Source organism: Erpetoichthys calabaricus, chromosome 3, assembly GCF_900747795.2.
Source record: "Erpetoichthys calabaricus chromosome 3, fErpCal1.3, whole genome shotgun sequence".
NCBI lineage: Eukaryota > Metazoa > Chordata > Cladistia > Polypteriformes > Polypteridae > Erpetoichthys > Erpetoichthys calabaricus.
This window is the reverse complement of record NC_041396.2, coordinates 72,714,386-72,742,282: the sequence shown is the minus strand read 5'-3', so window position 1 is coordinate 72,742,282 and position 27,897 is coordinate 72,714,386. Positions and strand designations below refer to the sequence as shown.

The 27,897-nt window shown below is 37.0% G+C and overlaps 1 protein-coding gene across 14 annotated transcripts in view; it reads right to left on the bottom strand.

Annotated features, from left to right (window-relative positions):
* Positions 1-26,572, bottom strand: part of LOC114648100 (myelin transcription factor 1-like protein) — a 647,050-nt gene extending 620,478 nt beyond the window's left edge. For 3 of the 14 annotated variants that reach the window (XM_051925520.1, XM_051925522.1, XM_051925526.1), the window contains exon 1: positions 25,550-25,698. The gene's annotated coding sequence lies outside the window, so the exon portion shown is untranslated. Of the gene's footprint in view, positions 1-25,336; positions 25,426-25,549; positions 25,700-25,968; positions 26,104-26,377 lie in introns of those variants that run through there. The other 11 variants (XM_051925513.1, XM_051925521.1, XM_051925517.1 and 8 more) reach the window with 6 other exon arrangements.
* Between the last annotated feature and the right edge of the window lie 1,325 nt (positions 26,573-27,897).

The following is a 27,897-nucleotide window of genomic DNA, read 5'->3' as shown; positions in this document are numbered from 1 at the left end:
AATACAATTTAAACCAAATTCTGGGAAATTCTGACTATACATAAAGTAAAATATTTCTACATTGGAAGTCTACTAACTTCAACAAAATTTTATAATAATACAAGAGAAACAGCCATTCAACTGCCCTTGATGAAAAAAGTTAAAGCATCGTTACAGATTTGAACTGAATATATGCAGTAGCACACTGAATCAACTGCATTTGTAAATTAAGGTATTTACACCCCTGTTTAAGAGAGAGACTAAACCTTCCGTTAAACTAAAGCACATTGGTGTGAGCTAATGAAGTTCCTCATCTTGCTGGAAATGGCCTCTAATTACTGCAGTCCACAGGATTCTTTGTGGATACACTTCATTTCTTTATCACTGTTAAAAAAGGAAGACAACAGGATGATCTCCACACCTCAGTATCTTCAATTACAGCGTAGAAAGTGCTTTCCCTTTATCTTTAAGGCTTCCCATTTTCTTTATCTTCTCTCTGTGTGTGCAACACTGAAGGTGGCAACAGACACAATGTATTCATGGGCTTTTAGCATCTAGGCGATGGATAACAATGGGGATATTTAAACAGAAAAGTCAAATATGCAGATCTCAAAAAGAAGTTTGTGAAATGCAGAAATCATATTAATGACAGAACATATTTAATACTAAATGCTGCATAATAATACTAAAGCATATGATTTAAGTCAAGTATCTTTATAGTTTATAGTATCACTTATTACTACTATAAACAGAAAAGTATATTATACACATTTTTGGGCTTTTTGGGATTACAGAAACCTGCTTCTTATAAACGGGAAATTTCAGAAACCAAAGCTAATGTTCATCCTTTTTGGGGTTCTAATATAAGCTAAGTTTAACATTTATCAGAGTTTATTTTGATAACCCTGCACAAAAGTTTTATTTTATTAAGCTTAACCTACTTAAAACCTTCCCAATACCTTCCTTATAGGCAAACATTTAGCATAAAGTCTCTTTTCCCTTAAATAAACACACCTGACTCCTTCATATGGTTGCAATGTTCTTTGTGAATCAAACACTGGCACCAGATTTCACTCGATTTACTTCTATAGGTCTAAATTCACTCATATTTTATGTTGTTTACAGTAATAACACATCAATGTGTGACATTAATATGGGTGGGTCATCTGGTAGAAAAATGCAGAGCTGCACACTAATAATCTCTTTATTACACATCTTGAAGGTCAGCCAGAATGGATTTGATTCTTCCCTCTGTATGAACAAAATGGTCTAATATAATTAAAGGGTAAAAGCAGGGGTCTTTTTAAAATTTCATCTTTATAACCATTTATTGGAAATTCAATGTAATCCTGCAATAGAGTGATGAGGTTTTTACTGCATTTTGGTATATCAGCTCAGACTTTGACAATCATTAAAAAAAATGAACTGGAATGTAAAAGGGGTGAAGTCCCACTTAAGAAACAAAAAATCTACAATTTATGTTTATGATTCAGGATCAACACTGTATCCCAATTACAAGAGCTAAATAAGAAGAATAGCACATTCACATAAAGGGGAGAAGTCCAAATTGTAATGATGTGGCTAATTCTTCACATGTTGCCCTTGACCCTTCCTATTAGTGCTGTTGCCATGCAGCATTAACTAGGTAGTAGTCATGTGACTGAGGAGAGACTGGCAGTGGCACTTTGCTCAAGCACTGCGCTTAAGATCCAGTGTAAAAGCTTATAGTCAAAATTGTTGATTATGTGCTGTGCTTTTTATGGTGCCATTGCCTGTTCCTGTTTAAATATCTTTGCATTATTTAGATAGATAGATAGATAGATAGATAGATAGATAGATAGATAGATAGATAGATAGATAGATAGATAGATAGATAGATAGATAGATAGATAGATAGATAGATAGATAGATCTTTATTTGTCCCCACTTGCCTTCTTTGTAATTTGTCTTACTGAATTTTTGTATTTTCATTAGTCTTTTGGATTGCAGACTGTTTAAAAATCTGTTTTTGTCCACTTTCATGACTTCTGTCTTATCTGCTTTCCCTGGTATGTACCACAGCCTACACCTGTTTGGCATGCATTTGACAATAATATAAAGAGGTAAAGAGGTTTGAGTGGTGGCGGAGTGATGCATCTGAGGTAGGGATCTGCACTAGCAATCAGAAGGTTGCCAGTTCAATTCCCGTATATGCCCGAAATGACTCTACTCCGTTAGGCCCCTGAGCAAGGCCCTTAGTCTGCAATTGCTTCATCCTGGGTATGATGTTAATCTGCATCCAGCCTTGCAAACAGGCCCTCCAACCTGCAGGGAAAAACCTGGGGTTTGATGGCAGAATTGGCACTCCAGCCACCATAAAAAAACACACTGTTCCATTCTGTCTGAACTAGTATGGTGCTGAGTTGTCACCCATTGCATGGCTGCACTTGGGCCCTAATCTGGGTTGATTTGTCATGTAGTGGGTGCGGCAATGCGCTGTATCAGCACATGCTCCTAACCTAATAATATAAAGCTGAGCTGTGTCATGATCAGGTCTGAATCTTGGGGTCTTATCGCCTTTTCTATAATGGAAGCCATTTTGCATACCGTCGTTAGCGTTGCGGCTTATGTTTCTAGGGGTGTGGTTTCCTGGGTTGTGACTTCAAGTTCATCAGCAGACAGAATAAAAGGTCAGCATTCTGCAGGTAAATCCTTCAAAATCTTTATTGTATTCTCTTTGTGATTTTTGCCTTTCGTCTGGGTTTCAGTTGCTTCATTTTAATTTAATTTTTGTTTGTTTTGCCTTTTGCACATATCTCCCAATTAAAACTCTAGAAATGAGTTATCTGTTTTCCTGCCAAGTCAGGACAATTTGTTTCTTTGTTACTTCCATGTAAATGAAAGTTTGGTGATGGGTCAAAAATTCACTCTCAAGTTCCGATTCTGATACTATGATGTTCAAAACATCGAGAAAATGTAAGTGTGCCATGGGTTCTGTGGAAACATATGTATAATGATAATATTTGAGAAAATTGACCTCTCTTTTTCAAACAGATTACATAATATTTGTCTTATTAGAGGCTCCAGGTCTATGGATAATTTTGTTCCTGTAATTATCTCCAGATCCTTCAAAAACAGTTCAACGATAACTGCATAGAAATTGTTTATTTTAAGGGGGATTATTCAAGTCTGCTCTATTTAATTGTGGGACCAGGTTTACTGATTTACAAAATGTTTGCACAAGTAGTTTTTGAGATACATAATGTTTTAAATAAACATGTATGCACACACGGATGCACATGCACACACACATTCACACAATCAAAAAAAAAATATAAATGAAGATTACTAACAGTTTCTTTGTCATTCCAGAGCATATGCTTGATGATAAAGAGAAAGAAATAAACACACAATTTCAATTGTTTACTTGATTCAGTTTCCTGGTCATTTTACTCTAAATGTATTTATGTATGTAATAAATTATACAAGTTAATGTACTTGATTGTACAGTACAATAGGTTGTATTGCATTGTAAAACCATCTGTTGAGTGAATTCCCGTAGTATCGTCAAAGCAAAATTTACATGGAAGTACTGTATGGGCCATTTCATACAAATTTCAATTTTGAGCAGCAAGCACTACTGTCCTTTTGAGTCTCTAGCACAAATTGTCCTTTGAAATCTCAAGACAAGGAATTAACAGGATTAAAATTATATCAGCAACTGTAGAGTCCATTGCAATGACTTGAAAGAGACCGATTTGATATATACTACTAAGCCGGCATTTCTTCATGTAAATTTCAAAAGCCCTGTGTTCTTTTTTCTATGTAACAAACTTCCATGTCTATATAAATTAAACAAAAAACACAGCATAGCCTGGTTTCATAACTGTATGTCATTTACCATGGAACATGAAAAAACATATCCCATGTAAAAGAACAATATTTAAAAACCATGAAATTGACATTGTTTAATAATAATACATTTATTTATACAAGGCGCCTTTCAGGGAGCTCAAGGACACCGAACAACAATAAATAAATAAATAATTAAATAAAAGACACAATTATAAAAAACTTAAAACATCAGAAAATCTAGAAATTAAAACCAAACAAAACCATTATAATCAGGATGAAAAAGAAAAAGCCATTTTAAACAGATGCGTTTTAAGTTTACATTTGAAGGATGAATATGATTTGATATTTCGGAGATCCGCAGGCAATGAATTCCAGAGCTTGGGAGCAGAACGACTGAAAGCTCTGCTCCCCAAGGTGGTTAGACGGGCGGGAGGGACAGTCAGATGGGTGGAGGAAGAAGATCTAAGATTACGGGATGGAATGGCAACATGAAGAAGGTCAGACAGATATGGAGGGGCGAGGTTATGGATGGCCTTAAATGTTAATAGTAGAATCTTAAAATCAATACGAAACTTAATCGGGAGCCAATGAAGCTGCTGCAAGACCGGAGTAATATGGTGAATAGATGGGATTTGAGTGATGATACGTGCTGCAGAACTCTGGACTAACTGAAGCTTATGAAGAGATTTATTCGGGAGACCAAAGAGGAGTGAATTGCAGTAGTCCAGCCGGGAAGTGACAAGACTATGAACAAGAATGGCAGTAGTATGAGGAGTGAGGGAGGGGCGAATACGATTAATATTACGTAGGTGGAAGTAAGCAGACCGGGTGATGTTATTAATGTGACATTGGAAAGATAGAGTACTGTCGAGGATGACACCCAGACTCTTGACCTGAGATGATGGGGGAAACAACAGAGTTATCAATAATAAGAGAAAGATTATTGGTTTTGGATAATGATGATTTTGAACCAATGAGGAGAATCTCAGATTTGTCACTGTTGTAATCCATGATACTTGGTATAAAGTTGTTTTGAAATTAACCGTGAAATATCTCAGTGTAGAATATATTATGAAAAGAAGCATGGAAACACATGTGAATGGCCAGCATAATGTCACATCACAGCTGAAACAGCAGTCTGCCTAAAGTTTGATTACATGGTATAGTCCAATTTTGTTTAAATCCTATGACACACAAAAAGCTCAAAGCAAGTAATATCAAAACCATTTACATTTTTCACTTCTTCACACAATCTATAATTCTCTCCTATGTGACATTTACGCCAGCTCCATGCACTCAGCTTGCCTTTATCAGATGACAATAATTGTTAATCTATCAATTGTTTGAACTCAGTACAACACTGAATTGGATTAAGCAAATTTTATGTACAGAATAATCACCTTAATAAAAAGGATAATTGTCTGTGTGTCTGTATATCTTTGAGCCTGTCTGGTTAACATTGAAATGTATTCTGTAATGTCATATGATAAGACAATTTCCCCTCAGGGATTAACAAAGTAAATCAAAAAAACGCATGTAGTGATAAAATGTATTTGCATTCATCATTCCAACAGATGGCACATCTCAAAGATTTTACTGGAACACGTGATGCATCATCTGTTGGAATGACATTCTATTATGATGTGTATTACAGAATACATTCCAATAGATGGTGCATGGCAAATGTTAACTTTAAAGTCTATGTTGATTACTATAATTTTAACCTGCCTTATATGAGAAGCACAGCTAGAAAATATATATAGTCAAATTCATGAACATGTTTGGGTGGGACAGAGGGGAAAATGAGAGTGATACACCATGTTAAAATTCATTTCTATTTCTGTCTTTAGAGTGGTGGAGGAGGCCCAAGAGGATGTGTGGCATCAGTTTCACATCACAAGACTTGGTTCATTTGATACTAAATTCACACCACTGCCAGAAATTAACTTTCAATTCTGTCCCAGCTTTGAAGGAGGAGAGACCTGTCTGAGGAAACTTACTTACTTTCCTGATTTGTGTGCTTGATAAAATGGCATTTAGCCAAATATTGATTTTTTTGTATTTGTATTTATTGTTGTATTTTATTTCCTAACGTTAAACAGAACATCCCACTAAGACCCCAAATCTTTATCTGCTTTTTATCTTGCCTTTACTTGAATTCCCTGGAAACAGCAGAAATGATTATGGGTTTTAGGAGACACTCCTCAACTGCTTCACCCCTTGTTATAAATGATATGACTGCCAACAGAAGGATGGAATCATTCAAATTTCTTGGCACAACTGTCATTCACAATCTAAACTGGAATGAAAACATAACTGTTGCTAAGCTCAGCAGTGGATGTTTTAATCTCCGTCAACCTAAAAAGTTTAACCTGCCCCAGTAGGTGCTGGTACAGTTTCATAGAACGGTTATTAAAGGCGTCTTCACTTTCTCTGTAACAGTCTGGCATGGCAATGGATCTGCTCACTACAAACATAAACTGAAGTGTGTCTTTCGATCAGCAAGAAGGATTGTGGGCCTGAAACTGGACTCTACGGAGGACCTGTGTACATTCCAGGGGCCTCATGTATAAACAGTGCGTATGCACAAAAATGTTGCGTAAGCCTGTTTCCACACTCAAATCGCGATGTATAAAACCTAAACTTGGCATTTTCACGGTAGCTCAGTCCCTGGCGTACACAAGTTCTCCGCTCGGTTTTGCAAACTGATGGCACCCAGCATCAAAGCAGTGCTACTGTTCCAGTGTGGTTTCCCTTTCATTTTCAGATCCACATCCCTGATGCGGCTTTATAAATACACTGAAATTAACCGCATATTGTTAATTAGTTTAAAGCATCTGATTGTAATTAACCTGTAACAATATAAGGGTCCACGGAATGGTCAAACTATTCCAAATACCATATCTGCTTTAGTGTTGTTACTCTCACTGCACCACTCGGAGCAGCTGATCAGAAAGAGAATTATTGGTATACAGCATCAAGCACATGCTGCCATGTGCAAAGTCTATTGAACAGCTCTCATCCAACAAGCGCTTCAGAGCCTTTCCTGTAGGGACCTCGCGGTTCAGAAACAGTTTAATCCCAAGAACTATAAATGCACTCAATCAGTCCATCAAGTGCTCCTTGTAGAACTGTTTGTACTTATAAGTACAATTATAAGATTACAATTGTCAAGAGGCAGGGCCTGTTTAAGCTCATTCCAGCACTTCTTGTGTAGTTTTGGGCTACACAAAAATAAATTGTATTGTATTGTATTGTAATTACCTCACTGTAAACTTGCGATACAGTTATAATATTGCACAACCTGTGCCACTTTTTAAAGCACATATTTGATGATGATATCATTTTTAAGATGAAATGCAGCATAATATGTTTATTACATTAAACAGATAAAATGTTAATGTCATTTAAATAATCTATATTGTTAATAATTAAACATGTGATGACATGGTGTCGCAGCGCTAGCGACGAGCTTGTGCCCCGATTATTCCTACCTCGCGCTGTATTCCTGCTGGGGCTGGAGCGACACTGCGGAAAGACAGATGGATAGAATAATTAAACATGTACTATGAAGATATTTCAATGTTCCTTAAAAGTTTTGAAGAATCGCAGTTCTAAGCTTACAGATGGCTTAACATCTGTTACAGAGCTGATTGTGTGGCGATTGGTTACTTGGAGAAAGAAAAGGAAGGACAGGAATTGGTTAGTACGTTTGAAAGAGACAGTACTGCTGCAATAAATTATTTCATCAAAGGTCGTGCACGGCACAGCAAGCATCTTGCGGGAGGCAGGAACAATCTGTGGATGAGGCGCCTGCTCATCACTGTCACTGCGCCACCGTGTTCCCATGTTTAATAACATGCTTTAACTCCTATCGTCATGAAAATGATATCCCGTATACATCTCAGTATTTTAATTATTCTGAGAGCTGTAATACAGTAATCCCTCGCTATATCGCGCTTCGCCTTTCATGGCTTCACTCCATCGCGGATTTTATATGTAAGCATATTTAAATATATATCGCGGATTTTTCGCTGCTTCGCGGGTTTCTGCGGACAATGGATCTTTTAATTTCTGGTACATGCTTCCTCAGTTGGTTTGCCCAGTTGATTTCATACAAGGGACGCTATTGGCAGATGGCTGAGAAGCTACCCAGCTTACATTTCTCTTTCTCTTGCGCTAACTTTCTCTGATCCTGACGTAGGGGGATTGAGCAGGGGGGCTGTTCGCACACCTAGACGATACGGACGCTCGTCTAAAAATGCTGAAAGATTATCTTCACGTTGCTATCTTTTGTGCAGCTGCTTCCTGAAACGACATGCTGCACGGTGCTTCGCATACTTAAAAGCTCGAAGGGCACGTATTGATTTTTGCCTGCTTGTTTTTCTCTGTCTCTCTCTCTCTTTCTGTGCTCTTGAAGGAGGGGGTGTGAGCTGCCGCCTTCAACAGCTTTGTGCTGCGGTGCTTCGCATACTTAAAAGCCAAACAGCCCTATTGATTTTCCTCTGCCTTTATGACAGTCTCTGCTCCCGACTCCTTTGAAGAGGAAGATATGTTTGCATTCTTTTAATTGTGAGACGGAACTGTCATCTCTGTCTTGCCATGGAGCACAGTTTAAACTTTTGAAAAAGAGACAAATGTTTGTTTGCAGTGTTTGAATAACGTTCCTGTCTCTCTACAACCTCCTGTGTTTCTGCGCAAATCTGTGACCCAAGCATGACAATATAAAAATAACCATATAAACATATGGTTTCTACTTCGCGGATTTTCTTATTTCGCGGGTGGCTCTGGAACGCAACCCCCGCGATGGAGGAGGGATTACTGTATTACGAATGTAATGGATTCTGTGTCCTGTTGGAGGAAGAGAAAACCGGTTTAAGAAGCATGTAGTGATTCACACACATACAGCACATAGAAGCATTTAATGTGCTACTTTAGTTACGATGGGATTTGAGAAACTAGTAAATTAAACGATTTTAAGATGAAGTTTATGATGTTCTACTTTAATGACAAAATAAACTACGTGATTAAAGTGGAAATTTTGAGATTAAAGTTGACATTTTGTGCTTTTTTCCCACTGTGTGCATATTTTTTTTCTCTGTACCCTAATAAGCTTTCATATGACACTCAGACGGTGGGCTATGACTTGCCTATTCATGGCGACTTTGATATCTGACAACTTCTTTTTTATTTCGGGCACTGTGCGACTTTGTGAACTTGAACTTTCGAGTTTCTCCGACACTCTATGTCACCCAATCAAGTTCCTTTTGTTGTTTATACCACTGTTTAAACCAACAAATAGTAAGTTTTTCCTTGCCTCCACTTGGTATTCGCTGAAATTCTTCTATTTTCCCCCATGCTTTTGCTATTGTCTTTTACACAGAAGGCTGAGCTTAAGGGCTATTTATATTGATTTGCATATTCAAAGAGGTGTAATTCTGGGAGGAGATGGGGCGGGACGGCAGGCACATGCACGTGCATTACTTTTCACGCTGACCGGGATTTATGTAGTGGAAGAACATGGAAGTTGGTGTTTGCACAGATTTATGGATCTGGATTTTTTTGTGCATAAGCACATTTCCTCTTTTGTCCGTATGCCATGTTATAGTGTGAGTTCTACGCACGGCGTTATACATGAGGCCCCAGGTCAGGAACCGTAATCAAAGACCCTGCTCACCATTTCTTTCACTTATTTACACTAAGAAAATGTTACCAGTCAAGAACTACTCGACACATCAACAGTTTCTCTCCTACTGCAGTTACTTTTGTTAAACTCAGTCTTTGACTCATCTCTTCCTTTCCTGATTTCTAAAACTCTCCATCCAATTAAAATCATGTTTGTTTTCTGTTTAGTTTGCATTTATACTGTAAAGACTTACTTGATATATTATTGGGCAGGGGTGCAATTCTACGTAACCAGGTTATTTTATATATTTGTGTTACACGCAATATATTTTTCACTACTACTGTATATAATGTGATGGTGTCATGTATTGAATACTGTGTTGTTTAATTCTATGTATCTTGTTATGTTTATGGATGTAACACCAAGAGAAATTCCTAGCAGCTGTGGTTCCTGACAACAAAAGTTCAAATTCAAATTCAATATGCGCTATACATATGTATAAATTCTTTGACACCTTCATTAAGTTTAGGAAACAGGAGAGCTGTCCACTTAGATCTTTCAGAATTGGAGAACAGGCAAGTCAGGGGCTGGAGATGTTACAGCAACCTAGGGGTTAAACCACCTTAGCATTATATTTACCCCTGAAAAATAGTTCAAAAACATTTTTTTCAGCAAGAAAACATTATTACATGTAACAGAAACATGTAAACATCAAAACATCAACATAAATACAGTAGGAAAGGTATGTCCAGTGTATACTGTTGTACTGATGCAGATTTAGCACACATCCTTCATATGGAATGCTTTGAAACAGTCACCAATGCACAGCCCCATGTTTCTCTGTGCACTTTTCTTATAATATTTTTTTCTGTTGCTTTTGCATGAAAGAGTAGAATGTCAGACCCTGATCCTCCCAAATGATGCCGCCCATTGTGTTATTGCAGGCTACCACAGCGCAAGGCTTAGCGACTTCCACATTTCCCCTGACAAGAATGACAGTTGCTGCTTTGCTTAGTTCTCTAACGTCTTTCTTGCTCTTGCCCTTGATCAGAACTATGTTGACTTTTTGCGATGTGTCTACTTGCCCCACTCTGAAGATTCATGTGGCCGAATTCACCAGGCATATCACGGTAATTCTGTTGCAGGTCCACTGTCCACATTAATGTCTTCATCACTAATGGTTTGGTCAACTAGTTGTTCAGTTTCAGTTTGTTCTAAAACTTGATTTACATCTTTTCATTTACATTCCATTATGTTTTTTTGGTTGAAAGCTTTGCCCCACTCATGAATATTGATGATTAGCATTGAGTGACAGAACGAATATTAATATTCATGACTTTTTGCAGCTCTATATGCTATTTCATGCACTAGATGGCAGCGGAATACTGTCCTGAGCATTATTCGGGTTAACACTGTACATCGGATCATAACACACAGTCACATTCGAGTTTAGTCTTTTTATGTGGAATTCCATGCCAAGGAGTTTAATGCCCAATGCTCTTTGATCTTTTGTTTTTGCTTAGTTTTGTTAAACAGTAATCCCTCGCTACTTTGCAGTTCACTTTTCGCGGATTCACGACTTCGCGGATTTTATATGTAAACATATCTAAATATATAACGCGGATTTTTCACTGCTTCACAGGTTTCTGCGGACAATGGGTCTTTTTACTTCTGGTATTTGCTTCCTCAGTTGGTTTGCCCAGTTGATTTCATACAAGAGATGCTATTGGCGGATGGCTGAGAAGCTACCCAATCAGAGCACGCAGTTAAGTTCCTGTGTGCTGCTGATTGGCTCAGCAACAGAGTGCTGCATTAACCAGGAAGTCTCATCTCACATCTCACTCATTCAGCATTAACGTGCTCTTGCTACTGCATTCAGGGGATTATCACCTTCATCGCCATCATTTTTACTGCGCAGCATATTCATCACCATCATCGCGTCATATATAGCTACGTGTACTTCGCTATACAGTAAGTGTAAACTTATATACCGATTTCATATTGCTTAGCAGTTGTCCCTGTTATTAACAGAGTAAAGGGTGGGTTGTAAACAATACAGGGAGGGTTTAAAAACGTCCAAATACACGTTAAATAATTAAATAAATATGGTGTCCCCACTTCGCGGAAATTCAGTTATCGCAGTCGGCCTTGGAACCTATCTCTCGCGATAAGTGAGGGTTTACTGTACATGGTATTCACATGAAAAGTGTTTTAACTTCCTCTAAGTCTTCTAACAATTTTCCTATTTCCTGTTTTTGGCTGATTGATGTTTCACATTTTAGTGTGTATTTCTGTTAACCAACAATTTGACTACCTTTGTTTTTCTTTGAAAAAGTTCTTCCCTTATAGGCCTGACTAAAGGGTAAGGTAAGTCACTACATCCGAAGATCTAAAGATCCAACACAGGTTAATTAGTTAAAATACTACACAAATAACAATGTTGATATTGCATTTGGCTAGCTGCTAGGGCATTTGTGTATGCACTGTAACATAAATTCCAAGAAAGTATACACATTAATCGATCTGCAATGATCACATGTGGAAAAATAAAACAGCTAATTACATTTTAGAAAAGGCCAGAATGACACTGTTCAGACCAACCTGATTTTTAACAGAACTCTTCTTTAGTCTACGGCATCCTTAGAGCCTTCAGAGGTACAAAGTTATAGTACTCTTATTTAAATAAATGTTTACATTCAGAGGTCAGGTAGGGCAAGCAACTTGCACAGAGTTAAGTAGGCCGTCTTCTCTAAGTAACCTTCACAGGGTAACCATATTGAAAATGACTGAGTGACACAGCTCCAGAGCTACTGGGGTAATCTGCATGATTTTGTTAAGATTTTTAAAAGTTTCCCAAGAGCACTGTTTTATATAACTTTATTAAAAAGTAAATCTCCTTTGTTCACAAAACACCAATGATGTGTTATTGGTAACAACATATTTATTTTCATTTTTTTTTACAAATCTAAAAAATCTTTATTATCATATCTATTATATATTAGAATCCTTTCCAATTCTAGAAGTGAGGTCAAACCAATTCTGACAGTTTTCCAAATCTTCTGCTTCAAGCATATCAATCGACATTTACTTGGGTAGATTTGAGAATGTTAAATCCTGCAAGATTTGAGACCACTGGGATATTGGGCAACTAAGAAGTGGGATCGTTTGACCAGTTATTGCAAATTTTAAAATACCGAGTGCAAAAGTGCAAACAATCCCAAGAAAGCGGGAAACAATAAATACTTGAAAAGAGTAATTCTGGACATAACCATAAAGAAGTGGATTCAGTCAGTTATAATTCAAGAAAACATTGCACTTACCTTTGTTCATGGGAACAGACTGTAAAGAATCAACTGTGAAGAATACCAGATATTCGAAAATGTGAACTATGACCCTTAAACGTTTTCCAGGATCGCTATATAAAACATTTTTCCTACTGATGTCATTTTTAAAGCCTTTCCATTTCCAAGCACTGAACAGCAAATGATATAAGAATGGAAAAAAAATGTATATTCATTTTCAGTGTCAAGATGTTGTATAGTCTCGATTTAAGTTGCAACACAACAACAATAAGTAAACTTTTTTTAATTAAAAAATTAACTGTGCATGCCAATTATTCTTGAAAGATTCAACACTTTAAAATAGAAGGAACTGTTTGGTAAAATTATTTTTCCTCTATAAAATCAATCCCAGTTAAATCCAAGAAGAAACAGAGCTTACCCAATGAACACAAAGCAGAATTTACATCTTACTAATTCAAGTGTTGTTGCTGTTCTCAATGCACAAGTACAGTAAAATGTTACTCAATGAAATATCAATATACAAAAATGATAATGTGAAAAGTAAAGTCAGATCTAATGTTAAAAATTAATAAAGAAAATTGACAGTTTAAACATTAACTTTTAAATTGTAACAAATTAGAAATAAAAAAACACTCCCTGTCGGTCGCAGAAATGGCCAATTCTGTTTTATAACATTAAAATAAATGAAAACAAATTGATATAGTATAATACATTTAGAAAAGTAAGATGAAAATAGCATATAGTAGCATTTCACTCTTTGTTTGTTTATTATTAATTATAATGCATAAGAATATAATATTTAAAAACAAACCCATTTTTGAAAATCCCTTTTCATGAATGTCATGTTACTAAAACACACATATAGCATGGTAAGTAAAAATGTCATGAGAACGATGACACGTTCATTCATCCGTGTGTCGAAGGGTTGACCAACATGAAACAAATGAAGACATCAACATACAGTAAGCCTGATAAAAGTTTGTAGAAGAGTAAGTGATGATGAAGAATGAAAGCAGTCAGAGGTTTGACAAGTAAAGTATCAAACAATGACGTGCACATTAATCAAATGCACAACAAAGTTCCCACTGACAATCATTACAGATATAATTTTATGCATATAAATTCAGGTTGATGCACAAGTTATGGAAAGATAGCAATTAAACCAATCAAATCCTTTCTCTCATTCACTCATTTTGCAGAACTTCACTACATCACCTCAGCTTCCATTGCAATGCAGACCTCTCCTGATAGGTCTGATAAAGACAACTGAACCTCTTAGCTGGAGTGCCAGGTCATCAACAAGCACAAGCACTGGCACCACCACAGAAATGAGTAATTCACAATTACAAACCAGCCAAGTAGTGCGTGTATGAATTGGGAGAAAATTTGAGAAACTTGAAATTAATAAAAGCAAAAATACACAAAAAGAGCATAACCTGCATACTAAAGAAAGCTCAGCAAAGGTTCAAAGGCCAAACGCTGGCACTGTGATACAACATTATTTAATGTGTTTAGGCCATTTTGAGATTTGTTTTTTGTAACAAACAACTTTTAAATCATTATGGACAGCAAAACAAGTAACTAAATAAAGAAGATGTTGTATAGATCACATGTTCTATGGCCCTCCATTAACCATATTTAACATATTTCAATCCAAAGTATATAAAGAAAAATGTGAAGGTAAGAGCATTTAAAGATCACTACTATTACTACACATCACTGCTTCACTCCGCGCCATTGTACAGCATTAAGTACAAATCATGTATCTACACATGCATACATACAAACAATACATTTTAAATACGATAAAGAAAAAAAAAATTGACATAAATCCGCTGATGAATATGAGTTGACCTGCTATTTTATTTTAGAAAAGTGCAATGTCAGGCTAACTGATTTTTGAATCCACTGTTTCTGTTACAAAATGGTAAACACTATAGAAACCCTGCATGCCCAAGCAGGTAATGAAGTGCTTATAAAAAATATTCAAATGCTTGGAAGTTTCCATATTTTATTGTAATACAACACTGAATCACAGAGATTTAACTGAGCTTTGTTGATACTGATCAACAGAAAAGTTGTATTTAATGTCAAAGTGACAACTGGTTTCTGCAAAGTGGTTTAAATTAATTACAAATATAAAATACAAAATAAGTGATCACATAAAATTTCACTACCCTTGATATGACACACTAAAATCTTCACTGGTGCCAATTGGTTTTAGAAGCTCCACAATTAGATGGAGATCACCTTCATCATCTGGAACTTCATCATTAATTTGTGGTGGGTCAGTATGACTAACATACGCCATGAAGAGAAAAGAACACTACAAGCAACTTGGTGAAAAAGTAATTGAAAAGGGGATGGAAACAAGAAAATCTCCATGTCACTGAAAATCCCTTTGAGTCCAGTTACATCAATCATTGAGAAATGGAAAGAGTACGGCACAGCTGTAAATCTGCCTAGAGCAGGCCGGCCACAAAAATGGAGTGATCAGTCACGACGAGGACTAGTGAGGGAGGCCAGCAACAGACCTATGATAATTCTGAAGGATGTACACACCACAGTGGCTGAGATTGGAGAGACTGTGTAGGCAACAACTGTTTCTCCCATGCTTCACCAGTCTCAGCTTTAAGGAAGAGTGGTAAAGAGAGAGCCACTGTTAACAAATAACACATGACACCTCGGCCAGAGTTTGACATGGGAAACTCTGGAAGAAGGTTCTATGATTTGTGAAGACCAAAATTGAGCTTTGTGGCCCCCACACTAAATACCATGATTGGTGAAAGCCAGGCATTGCATATTATCAAAAACACACTAGCCCCACCATAAAGCGTGTTGATGACCAAATCATATTGTGGCAATACTCCTCTTCAGAAGGTCCCGGAAGGCTGAGGGTGGAGGGTAAAATGAAAGCAGCAAAAATAAATAAATAAATAAAACAGGAAATCCTGTAGGAAAACCTGATGTAGTCCAAAAGAAACCTGCACCTTGGGAGGAGATTTGTTTTTCAGCTACAGTTCAAGCTCCACAAGAATGGCTTAAAACAACAACGTTAATGTCCCGGAGTGGCCATGTCAGAGTCCAGATCTCAATCCAATTGAGAATTTGTGATTGTTCATTTATGATCTTCATGTAATCTGACAGAGCTTGAACAATTCTGCAAAGAATAATGTGGGAAAATGGCAGTATCCAGATGTGCTAAGCTGCTAAAGACCAGTCCAGACAAACTCAGTGGTGCATCTACTAAATACTAAACATGGACTTGAATGGGGGTGAACACTTACAGTATGTGATTAATCAGTGTTTGACATTTGTAACTAATTTAGACCATGTTGCAGAATTTCCTGTTGATCAATGACAACAAAGCCGAAATAAATCCAATGTGATTCAATGTTGTATAACAATAACATGTGAACACTTTCAAGGGGATGAATATATTCTTACAGTCACTGTGTATAATATGTTACAAAAACTTAACTAAGAGAGACGGATTTTTTCCCCATTCTTTTATATCAGTTATATTCTTTTATACAGTCAACTGCCCATCCATCAGATCATAATTAGCAAACGCCTTAAGCAAAAAAATTAAAACAACTTCTTGCAAAAACAAACAATGCAGGCAGCTTTGCAAAATAACACATTTAACATCCCAAACTACACACTGTATCTGGGCAGATGCAGGAGTGTGAAGAATTAAAGAAAGCATTTTCTTTAAAATTGGTTGTTAGTTTATTGTCAAGCCTCATTTCTTTGGACCAAAGCTTTGTTCAGCGTTTTGACAGTAGGTGGAAGGAGTCAGACAACGTTCTAGGCTAGTGCACTTAATATAATCCTGATTCAACAGAGTGAATGCAATTAGCTGAGACAAGAGAACTAATCCTGGCTGTGTTCTTGTAGAGAAAACCTCTGGGGAACCAGGCCTAATGGATTCTCTTGTATTCAATCTGGACATAAGGCAACTTCAAGTTTGAATTTGTGGTAAATCAGCATCATATTTAGAATGCAGTCTATATCAAGCTTTTTAAACGCTGATCTGTGCATTATAACCATAAGATAAAAATATACTTTGGGGAAGAAAAACATAAATGCTACCATGTGAAAACTCAATAAAGTGGCATTTTGGCGGGTTTGGCCTGACATAAAATAGACTTAGGAAAGCGTTTCATGTAATATTAAGTAGAGAAATATTATAATGAGAAATATGTAATGTCAGACAAGACTTAACTCAAAATACATACATCACTGGTGGCCAATGCAGTTGTGAATATATGCTGGTCAGTATCATAAAAATGTTAAGAAATGTTTTGATGAGAAATAGTTATATAGCCCACTTGTACTCCTCACTTTCTAGACTCCTAACAAGTCCCAAATATCATCAAGGGGACATTTTGGAGGTCCCCAAGGTGCTGCTCTCAACTACATTACTTAGTCATTTCTTCCATGTTTCTGAAGTCCTCTAAGTGAAGAACTACTTGCGGACATTTGTCTTAAATTTGCTTTTAATTAGCTTCCATCTGGGCCCCAGTTTTCCTAACGGATTTTAAAATTAGACGTGATTGTCTTATTAACTCTTTTTATAATTTTAAACACTGATCAAGATATCTCTTAATATCAGCTTTCTTAAGATGCATAAGAGGCAACTGCTTCAATCTTTCCTTGTTCCTTAAACGGCTTAATCCGGGATGCATCTAGTGGTTCTTTTTCAGTGATGTTGGCTCCTTCTGAAAATGTGTGGCTTGGCTTTCCAAGTGTGCTATACAGCTGAAGTACTGTATAACTTTTCTCTTCATTAGGCTTATGTCCACTGCACCATATAATTTGAGGTATAAAACACAGAGTCATTTTACCATCGAAATAAGAGTGATGTTAAATTCTCCGAGGAGTACCTGCTTTGTATCTCCTTAAAGCAGGTTTCACTTCCTCTGTAGGCATGACGAAGCAGTGCCATTCATCCATGCTTTATCATATTTGAACAGGCTCTCATACACTTCATACAAATTTTTATTTTTGACATTATTTGATTGCCACAATAAAAGCACAGGTGTACATTTCTTCATGATTAATGCTCTTCAGGTCTTGTTATGCCATAAGGTAAGAGTGTGCATTAATCACCTGGCTATACGCTCGCTGGATTTCTATTACAGTGCTGTTCAAAAGTTTAAATTGATTTTTAATTGGATACTTGTAAAGTCTGGGAATAGATAATACTTTTAGCTAGAACAGGATTCTACACTTTGATAGGAAAGCAAGCAACAAACATACGTTTTAGATAACAGGCACAACCTCATGCTGTTTTCTGTTATTTGACTAATCAGTTAATCGATGGTACAGCAAACCGACCACATGGACTTGTAAATGTCAGCTGCCCAAATAAATGAGGCAACCAAACAACTGTGATTATAAGATGCATCTAATCCTTTAATTTCAGTAGTTATACTGGAAAACAGAAAGTGTGCTTTACTGTAGAACAAAAGGCTGTTGTATAAAGGTGGAAATAAGAAAACACAGAAAGTAGACTTCTAGGATGTCTGAAATGATCTTAAAATCTTAAAATAGAAAGTCTGTTCCTGCTGGGTAGACAAGAAGGTCTACAAACAAAGGTAAATATAAAGACACGGTGCCATAAGCAGCTGGACAGTTTACCTTCGAACATCTTTATTTTTTAACGTCCAGTATTTTTAGATATAGAAGATGATCCTCATAGCCTTCATGCATAAAAAGAATTCATGAATGGAAACAAAGCACCCTCTCTGTATCATTAATGTCATATGACTGATAATTCCTAAGTATAAATGTCCTACTGAATGTGTTGCTCATAACATGCTTGGTCCCAAAAGTATTGCCATTATTTCTTTTTATTGAATACTTCACTTAGATAGCAATTATCCACATCCCGAGCTTTCCATAAAATATATGATAGCACTGTAGTAGACGCGACTCTGCTTGAATGTTAAAAGAAAACAACCAATCAGGGCAAAACAAAAGAAATACAGCAGGGGTAGGTGTCCATGTCAACTGACAAGAGACTGGAAGAATGGCTACTGCAGAGAATACTAACACCAAAATGAACATATAATACAAGACGACTTCTGCAAAATGCATAGATTAGCTCTTTTGTGTTCCATCGACATTCCTTTATTAGATGGGCAGTGTGGTCATGAATGACTTAGGACGAGTAGGGATTGTTCTTACAGTATTACATTCAAGGCTTCCAAGAGAGATGTGCTGATAAAGATATTAGAAAACGGCAGTAAAATATCATTACTTCCTTCGATTTTCCTAAATATACACAGCATGGACCCCTTTTTTTTCTGGTTTGTAAACACTGATTCATATCTGACCAGTTTCTCCAACTTTCAACAGAGACATTCTATTCCTGATGCTGGAGCATATTCTATGACAACCTTGAAGGTATGGATTGAGTTACCATTGGCACTGTTGTTTGTTCATAATATGTGCAGCTCAAAACTTACACAAATGAATAGACAAAAAAAAGATACACAAGGCAAAGACAACAAGAGTATTAGTTTAGGTATCTTACCCATATGGGGTGATAGACTACCTCTTTTTAAAGTGCTCAGTGTGCTTGCTCCACATCTAATCTGTCAAATTCTTTTTAACTCTTTTACAATCAACCTCAGGGACTTCCTCATATTTGTCTGCTCTCAATCCTCCCACAAACTCCTAGCATTTAGTATAAAGGAGGCTGTGATTAACCAACATCAGACACTCTGGAAAATCTGCTGACAACAGCCTTTGGCAAAGAGCTTGGTGAAAACATTGAGTAGCTTGCTGCTCCAAGCAGAATATAAGCCTTTAGCTTTTAGCAGACAATAGCAGCACCTAAGGTGGAAGCCCTGGGTAATTTTCTGTCAGGAATAATCAGAATATTGCAGGGAGGATCCTCAGGTCCTAAACATGGAGAATCTCACATTTGGACTATTGGGGAACAATTTGTATCTACTGACTATAGTAGCACATTCATAATGTAGGGTACATTTGGCTGCAGTTTGCAAAACCCCCTGATTCTACAACTAAGAGATGGAGATTCACTGTCAATCCACTGTCATTATTATTCATAGTGAATCTGTGTGCGCCACATACTTTTAAGATCAGAGTTTATCCCAATGTGTCATCTGTCCTCTTTCTGCTAGATCTCTTCTCTGCCTTTGATACAGTCAACCACCAGCTCCTCACTGCCACCCTCTCTGACCTTGGTATCACTGGGATCCTCAAGTGGTTTGAGTCCTACCTCTTGGGGAAATCCTACTGTGTGTCCTGGTGAAAAGAGATGTCAAGGGTGCACCTGGCAAAAACAGATGTGCCCCAAGGATCGATACTGGGCCCTCTCCTCTTCTCTTTATACACCTCCTCAATAGGCTCTATCAGCCAGTCCCATGGTTTCTGCTATCAGCACTATGCTGATGATAAACAACTGTACCTGTTGTTCACTCCAAAGGACCACGTGGTATCAGTTAGGATCTCTGCATTTCTCTACAACATTGTAACCTGGATGAAGGAGCTCCTTCTCCAGTTCAGCCTAGCAAAGACAGTTTGTTATCTCAGCCCATCCATCTATTCAGCACCCACCTCTGTTTGGCTCGGGTCATTATCACTAATACCTGCCAAGTCTGTTTGCAACCTTTGGGGGACTGCTCAATAACCAGCTCTCTTTTACTGACATCGGTCTTTTGGTCTTACAGATTCACACTGTACAATATCCACAAGATCCGACCTTATCAGACATAATTTACAGCACAGCTCCTAATCTAGGCTTTGGTCTTGTCACATCTAGATTACTACAACTCTCTGCTGGCAGGAGTACTAGAATGTGCCACCAAGCCTCTGCAGGTGATTCAAAATGAGGTGGCACATGTGATGTTCAACCAGTCGTAGCATACATATGTCACTACCCTTTTCAGATCACCATATTGGCTTCCTGAAGCAGCATGTATTAAGTTAAAATCATTGATGCTTGCCTATAAATAGTCAATGGATCAGTATTTATATATATGGAGACACCTCCGAGGTCATGTGCTCATTCTCTACCACTCAGGTCATCTACTGATGAATGACATTTGGTGTTGCCTCTTCTGCATGGAACCTCCATTTGAAACTCTCACTCCCTCAATGTGCTTAAGAAGCATTTGAAGACCTGTTTAATTGTTATAAGCTGTTAGGTTTTGTAATCTAAGAATCGTAACTAGCTTGTATTGTCCTCTGAGCTCTTCACTTGTGGCTATCAACTCTGTACCCTTGTCCTGCAACATTTATTCCCACACAGTTCCCAGACTTGATTATAATGACCTGTTTCATTGGTCATTTGGTATAAAAGAGTCTGCTAAGCAAATAAATGTAAATGAAAATCTGGAATTTTTAACTTAACCAAGTATTTCCTAATTCATAGTCTTCCAAAATCCTTTCGTATGCGAACATTGAGTCTGTTAAGCTTGTATAGGGAGTCTTAAGACAAATTAATTTTGATTACTTAGCCGTCTCAAAGAGTAATTGGCAGCTTGATGATAAACAGAAATTGCAGGCATTTTAGACAATCTATGTCCATCTCCTCTTCTCATCTTATCATCAGGTTTCCAATCCTAATCAAGACACCTGGGTAGAAGATGAATACATTAATGAGGTGCCTTAAATAGAACTGGACGTTGTAATGGCAATGTAATGTGAAGATAATGATAGCACTATTATTATAATAACCACCGCACAGTGGTACAGTGGTTAGTGCTGCTGCCTCTCTGGTGATAATTATATTTTCGGCAGTGACTGTATGGTTTTTATCTGGGTGTTAACATTAATTGGCATCTTTGCATTGGTCTGGTCTGATCGACTGCAGGCGTGTACGTGACTACAGCCTGTAATAAAGTAGTTGCCCACTGTTCCTTGCATCCTATGCTACCAGGATTGGCTCCAGCTCATATGATGATGATATACTGAAAACTGTGGCTTTGGAAAATTAATGAATGGATGGAATTTCACTCTACAGTACTTATTAAACTACTGCACCAAAAAAAGAAATGACCACATCATGTTCTAAGTACATGAAATATAAAATAACCAGGACCAATTGCAGCTACTTACAGCTGTAAGCCGATTCTCATTTGAATTCACATTAATAGTCATAACATACCTAGTGTAAATAATTACCAGTTTGTTATTTAATTTCAGATTTGAGAAGGGAGGCATGAATGAAGTAGCTGAAGTCGAACTTGTCACCTGGAACCACTTTATCAGTCAGCAAATGGAATAATTCATTCATTTTTGCCTTTCTCAATTCATGACCTCAGAAGCAGAGTGGCTCAACATGTTAAATATGCCTTCTTGAATAATGCAATTGGTTTTTGATCAATGTGAATGAATTCATGTGAAAACTGGACATGGAACTAGGTGACCAATGCTTCCATTTGGGATGTGTTTTTTTTTTCCCCAAAAAAGTTAAATTCATCCAATTGAGGGTTCCAGGGTCTATCTTAACAGCACTTGATTATGCAGGAAAAGATTTTTTAAGAGCACTGCGTATAAGTTTATGTTAAGCGTAACATTATGTTTTCTTGCTCATTTTTCTAGTTAGCTTTTAAACAAATTATAAGAATATATCTGCCAATGCTTTTGATAAAGAAGCGTTGGACGTAAATTATGGTGGTGGGCTGGTGCCCTGCCTGGAGTTTGTTCCTGCCTTGCGCCCTGTGTTGGCTAGGATTGGCTCCAGCAGAGCCCCATGACCCTGTGTTAGGATATAGCAGGTTGGACAATGACTGACTGGTTATCTACATTATTTAGGTGGATTCTCTGATTGTTTTTTTGCTTCTTGTAGATTCTACACTATATGATGGACTTTGGCAATGAAAAGCTATATCCTTCCAGGGCCTAGATATAACCAATTAGTTTCAAAGGAAGATCCACAAAACAGCTTCTTCACTGATCTTTTGCAAAAGCTGAGCACTTTTGCTTTTTTCATTTTGAGACCAGCGTAGAACTCATCCCTCAGTATGTAGCAAACATCCTATGTGTTGTCAAAAGTTATTTCCTGTCATCTAAAAATACTGTTTCTTAGAAGTAGAAGTCATTAGTCACTTGCCGAGATCAGTTTCCTTTTCCAGTGACAATACAACTGCTGCTACAGTTCTGACATACCTACAGAGTTCCCAGACTGGCTCCATTGCACTGGCTCCCAGGCTACTTCAGGATAATTGATAAGACTCTGCCACTCATGAATGAGGTTCTCAGAACACATTTAGCAAAATATTGTCTACACATAAATACACCTGATAGCTGCAATGCTTTGAAGTATCTTTCATTTCAGAAGTGTTCATGCATTACTCTTTGAAAGGTTCATTCATCTGTCTGAGATGATCTCCTTTTTCTCTGTCTGTGAGGCTGTTCTGATTTCAGCTTTCAAGTTTAAGATTGAGCTTTTCTGTACAGCAATTAAAATCACCTTGTTATTGTTTAAGTCATCTTTCAACTCCAGATAGAACATCTTATAATTTAAGTTCTTTATTACCATAAGATGTTTTTAATAATTAGTTATCTATAATTATTTACAGTTTTACCTTACTCTCTATCTCAGTTTATTGACCTTTTTCTTTGGACAGGACATGGCATTGTATTATTACTTCATGCAGCAGGACAGTTTAGGTGTGAACTCCTAAAGGTGCTATAAAGATGAAAACTGACAATAATGAAGCAGACTGCTTTGCAGTTTTCCTAGCCTAAATGTACATGACTCCATCTGCTATGGATCTTAATATATAGTAATCATGTTTGTATGTAAAAGTTAATGTTAGATAAGGAAAGACATGCAAAATGTGGCCTTTATGAATGTAGACCATAATTTCATGTCATAATGGTTCTGTACATTTATCTAGATGCCACTTAAAACAATAGCAGCAGAGTCCACAATTACCATACTTTTAATATATCACTTTTTCATCCATATTTAACTGTTGTCTGTTGTTTTGGCTATAAATTATTTTAATCTTGTTCAGGCATCTCTCTTTATGAAACAAGGATTATTTCAGCAAAGAGATACTGAAGACATCTCACTTGTGTCTGCAGCACCGGTGAATAATGCATTTCCCTACAGTGCTGGGAACACAGCAGCCCACAGCTGTCACTGTGACATTCTGCATGGTACCAAAAATAAGCAAAAACAGTATTAATCCTCCAAGATTCATCTTTCATTCATCCTACTAATTCTTTTCAATTCTGTCTAATCAAATTAAAATAGTACTGTCCTCAATTTTTAAGTCCACAACAAAAATGTGCTTTGCTGTTGAGTTGCTATGTCAAAGAAGTAGACATACTGGCTGAAACTCATCAAATCCAGCCAGCCAGCCAGCCAGCCAGCATGGCTGAAACATAACGCAAACTTCACACAATAAATTCTCCTTTGTGACTGTCACTTTCATTCCTTGTCTTAAAATGATTACACAGAGAAGAAAATATTGTATTCCCAAAAAAGTATGAATGGATTTGATAAATGTACAAATTAAGGCACACATTAAGGAAACATTGCAAAAAAGGCTTTATCAGATTACGCTTTTGTGAGATTCTGCCTGACCTATGCATAACTTGTAAAACAGGTAAGGAAAAATTAGATACAATCACTGATACTTGTCTCGAGAGAAATTCAGTTTAAACATTTACTGTAGATACTGCATAAAGCAAGGAATCCATTATAACGTAACACACTGTACAGTAAAAAAAGCACAAATGAAGTGATCATAAATGAATCAAATGTAAATGTGATGAATAATTCAAAACTCAGTCCTCACCCTGTATAAACTCACTACATATGCCACTTTGAACTATTTGAAGTAATGTTAAAAGCATCCTGTTTTTGCTGATAAAAAGCTCAACAAGTAAATGGCATAGCTATACAAATGTGTAATTCCGTAAAAAAAAAGTCCAAATGCATCACGCACAACTGGCTAAATAGCTGTGTTACCTGCAGGAATATCAATCATTCTGCTTAGTTTGTAATCACTCCAAAACTAATGACCATGAGGAGAGGAATGTTTGCCAAGTTTTATTGTTAATGGTTTTCCAATGCAGAATGGAATGCTAAACTGCAATAATAGCATTCTTTCTTTATTTAAAAGTGTTATAATCATGAATTAGAGAAAGTATATCACTTTTTCATGTGGAAGACAGGTAATCAGTTCAGTGCTGAATTATGCATGCGTGGGAAGTGACATTAGGTGGTAACAGCAATCATGCAAACTAGTTACCATTAGTTGTCCACTACTCGACTAATAAAACTGTTGGTATACTTTCTTTTCTTAAACAATGCCATTCACACACCCCGCTTCAGCCCCCTCCCAAGCTTTCATCATAAGACAATGAAGTTAATATGCGCCAAACAAAGGCTATTAAAAGCTGTGAAATTGCTTCAGTGCTGCTTTAAAAACTCATGGACATACAGCATGCTAGAAGTTTCCCTGCAACTAAACTGGAAAGATTTGACAAATGAAGAAACTGCCTGTTACTCTAAGATATATAGCAACCAATACTAAAAGCCAGGAAATACTTTTATCAGTAGTGCTGCAATGAAAGAGAAGCTCATTTGCAAACTTACCTCTTTAAATAAGAGCAGTAACAATAACAGTTGCAGGAGTCAACAAAATAGTTCCCTACCAGATGGTGAACTTCTGTTCAATTAGTTGGCAAAAAACTTCATCTGAATAATTAGTTGGAAATTAGATTGCATTTGAACATGTTACTTATATCCCTGTTCTGAAAATGCAGTGTATGTTGCACAATGAAGTTAAAAAAGGAAAATTATATTTACCTTGAGGATGTACTATGCCAAGGATATAAAAGCAAAATATTATATTGCTGGAATCTATGCTAGCATCCTCCGTTCTACACCTTCAGTTATGCCAGGGACTGCTAAGACTTAAGTCTGGTACCAATCTCTCTCTCTCTCTCTCTGTGAGTCTCTCTCTCTCTCTCTCTCTCTCTCTCTCTCCACTGTTCCTTTCTCTCTCTCTCTTGCTCCTCTCTCTCTCCCTCTGTCTGCCTGTCTCTCTCTCTCTCTCTTTCTCTTCTCTCTCATCGCTTTCTTTCTCTCGCTCACATTCCTCAGACTTCCATCTTAGAAGCATTTCCCCTAAAAGACCTACCAGAAAAATCCATTAAACAGAAAACAAATTAAAGGCTGAAGCCTCTTATAAAAACATAAATATAGACAAAAATGAACAAACCTACCAGCTTTAATTTCAGTCTTCAAATAAACTTTTCACCTGCGTCTTCTTTTCCTATCACTGCTCACAGTGAAGTTCACCTCTTGTCTGTATGCTAATTATTTTGCCACCCATGGTGGGGGTGAGGGGTGTGTTGTGGTGGATATGCAGGAAAAAAAAAAACAAAAAAAAAGTGATAATGGATCCAGACCGGCAACCAATCGGCCTGAAGTAGAAAGCAAAAATTAATAGGGTTGACACCAATAAAATCAGAGCTCAGACGAATACAAAAGACTGTGCCGCCGCTACTGAAGTGCAAAGCAGTGGCAGACAGAGAGACGAGCGGTCTGTGTTCGGAATGCATGAAGCTTGATCTCCCTCCGAGACCTGAGCACTGCAGCAGAACAAAATCAACCAGCTTACTGCTGACTTACCCTTTCTAAGCTCACATCCTCAACTGGCACCATAAACATCCATGAAGCAAGTCGAATGTAAATGTTAAAATTCTGCAAAACTGTGCCCTGTATTGTCAGGACAAAGAGGATCTAAACATGCATTTCATTCCAAGACTTGCTTGATATTAGAATTTTTTTTTTTAATTCTTTGCATTTCTGGCATATCCCTGGATTCAATATTTTAAGGGCTGTACTGTAACAGTTAATATGCAGCAGTTTCCCACAGAGCTGTGAATCTCTAGAGCAATGCACAGAGATCATGTGCAGTGCTGTATTTAATGTAATATCTGGGAATCTCAAAAACAAAGGCACACAGTGCAGACAGTTACTGGCCCTGGTGTATTCTCACAATCTGTTTTTAGCGATTCTGGAGCATGGCGTTCACTTTTTAAATGACACAGAGATCGAAGCACAGCTTAAGCTGAAATGTGAGCTGTTTTTTAATTAACAGGAGGCTTTGCTTTGAGCTCCAAAGATGCCGTAAGGATCTGGTAGGTGACACCTAAAGGCATACAAATCAACTGGCCGACTAACAGGAGAAATCTTAAGAGTGCAGAATGGCCAGACACATTTTATGCATTGTATTAATGGGGGGAGATGCTGGTGCTCTTGGTGGGTGTGGCATACGTCTGCCAATCACATACAGTATAGGGACGCATCCAGCACCTCAACTGTAGCAAAAAACACACTTGGAAATATGCAGCTGCACATTACTTGCTTGGCTATGTAGAGTATACATTTCAGTACTTGTTTAAAATGAAACACTAATTTTAAATTTAAAATAAAATGAAGTGAGTGAAATGTAATCTTTCAAAGTGCTAATTATGCCTTCATGCTTACCTTCTTAGACAGGTACTTCTGAAACAAAGTAAAAAAATTCAGATTGCTATTTTTTCTTCATTATTATTGAATATAACATTGTATTTATTAAGGTTAAGGACAATAGCAGTGAAAATATTTGTTAAAGCAAGTGCCATTTATCCAGTTCTTCTTTCAGAATGCTCACTAATAGACTCACCCTTACCCAACAGTTTGGCAACTGTCAATGATTTTGAGGTAATTTCTCCCATTTGATTTTTTCCACATTTAAATAGAGACTTGTAAGTGCAAAAATAATCTTGGATTAATTTTTCACTTGTTGCTTTTAATATAAGAGATTGACTTAAAGCAAAGTACCAAAAAAAGTGAGATTGAATAGTGCACCTATGTGGCTAGAGTTTAAATATATAATGTAGTTATTACTGCCAATCATAAAGATACAATCTGGCTATGAAATTTTCTCTCTTACCATTTAAAGCTGATGCACGTCAATTAAAGATATGTTTAATATAATATTAGCAATTTAACATCTCCGAGTGCTAATTGACAGTAAATATATTTTCAGTGTGACAAATAAATTAATATGCAATTTGTCTGTTCAATATAAAAGAATGCTTAAGTCCCAACACAGCCTAATTGACATAAAAGATATGCTCCTTGAGCTATATTCCTGATGTGGA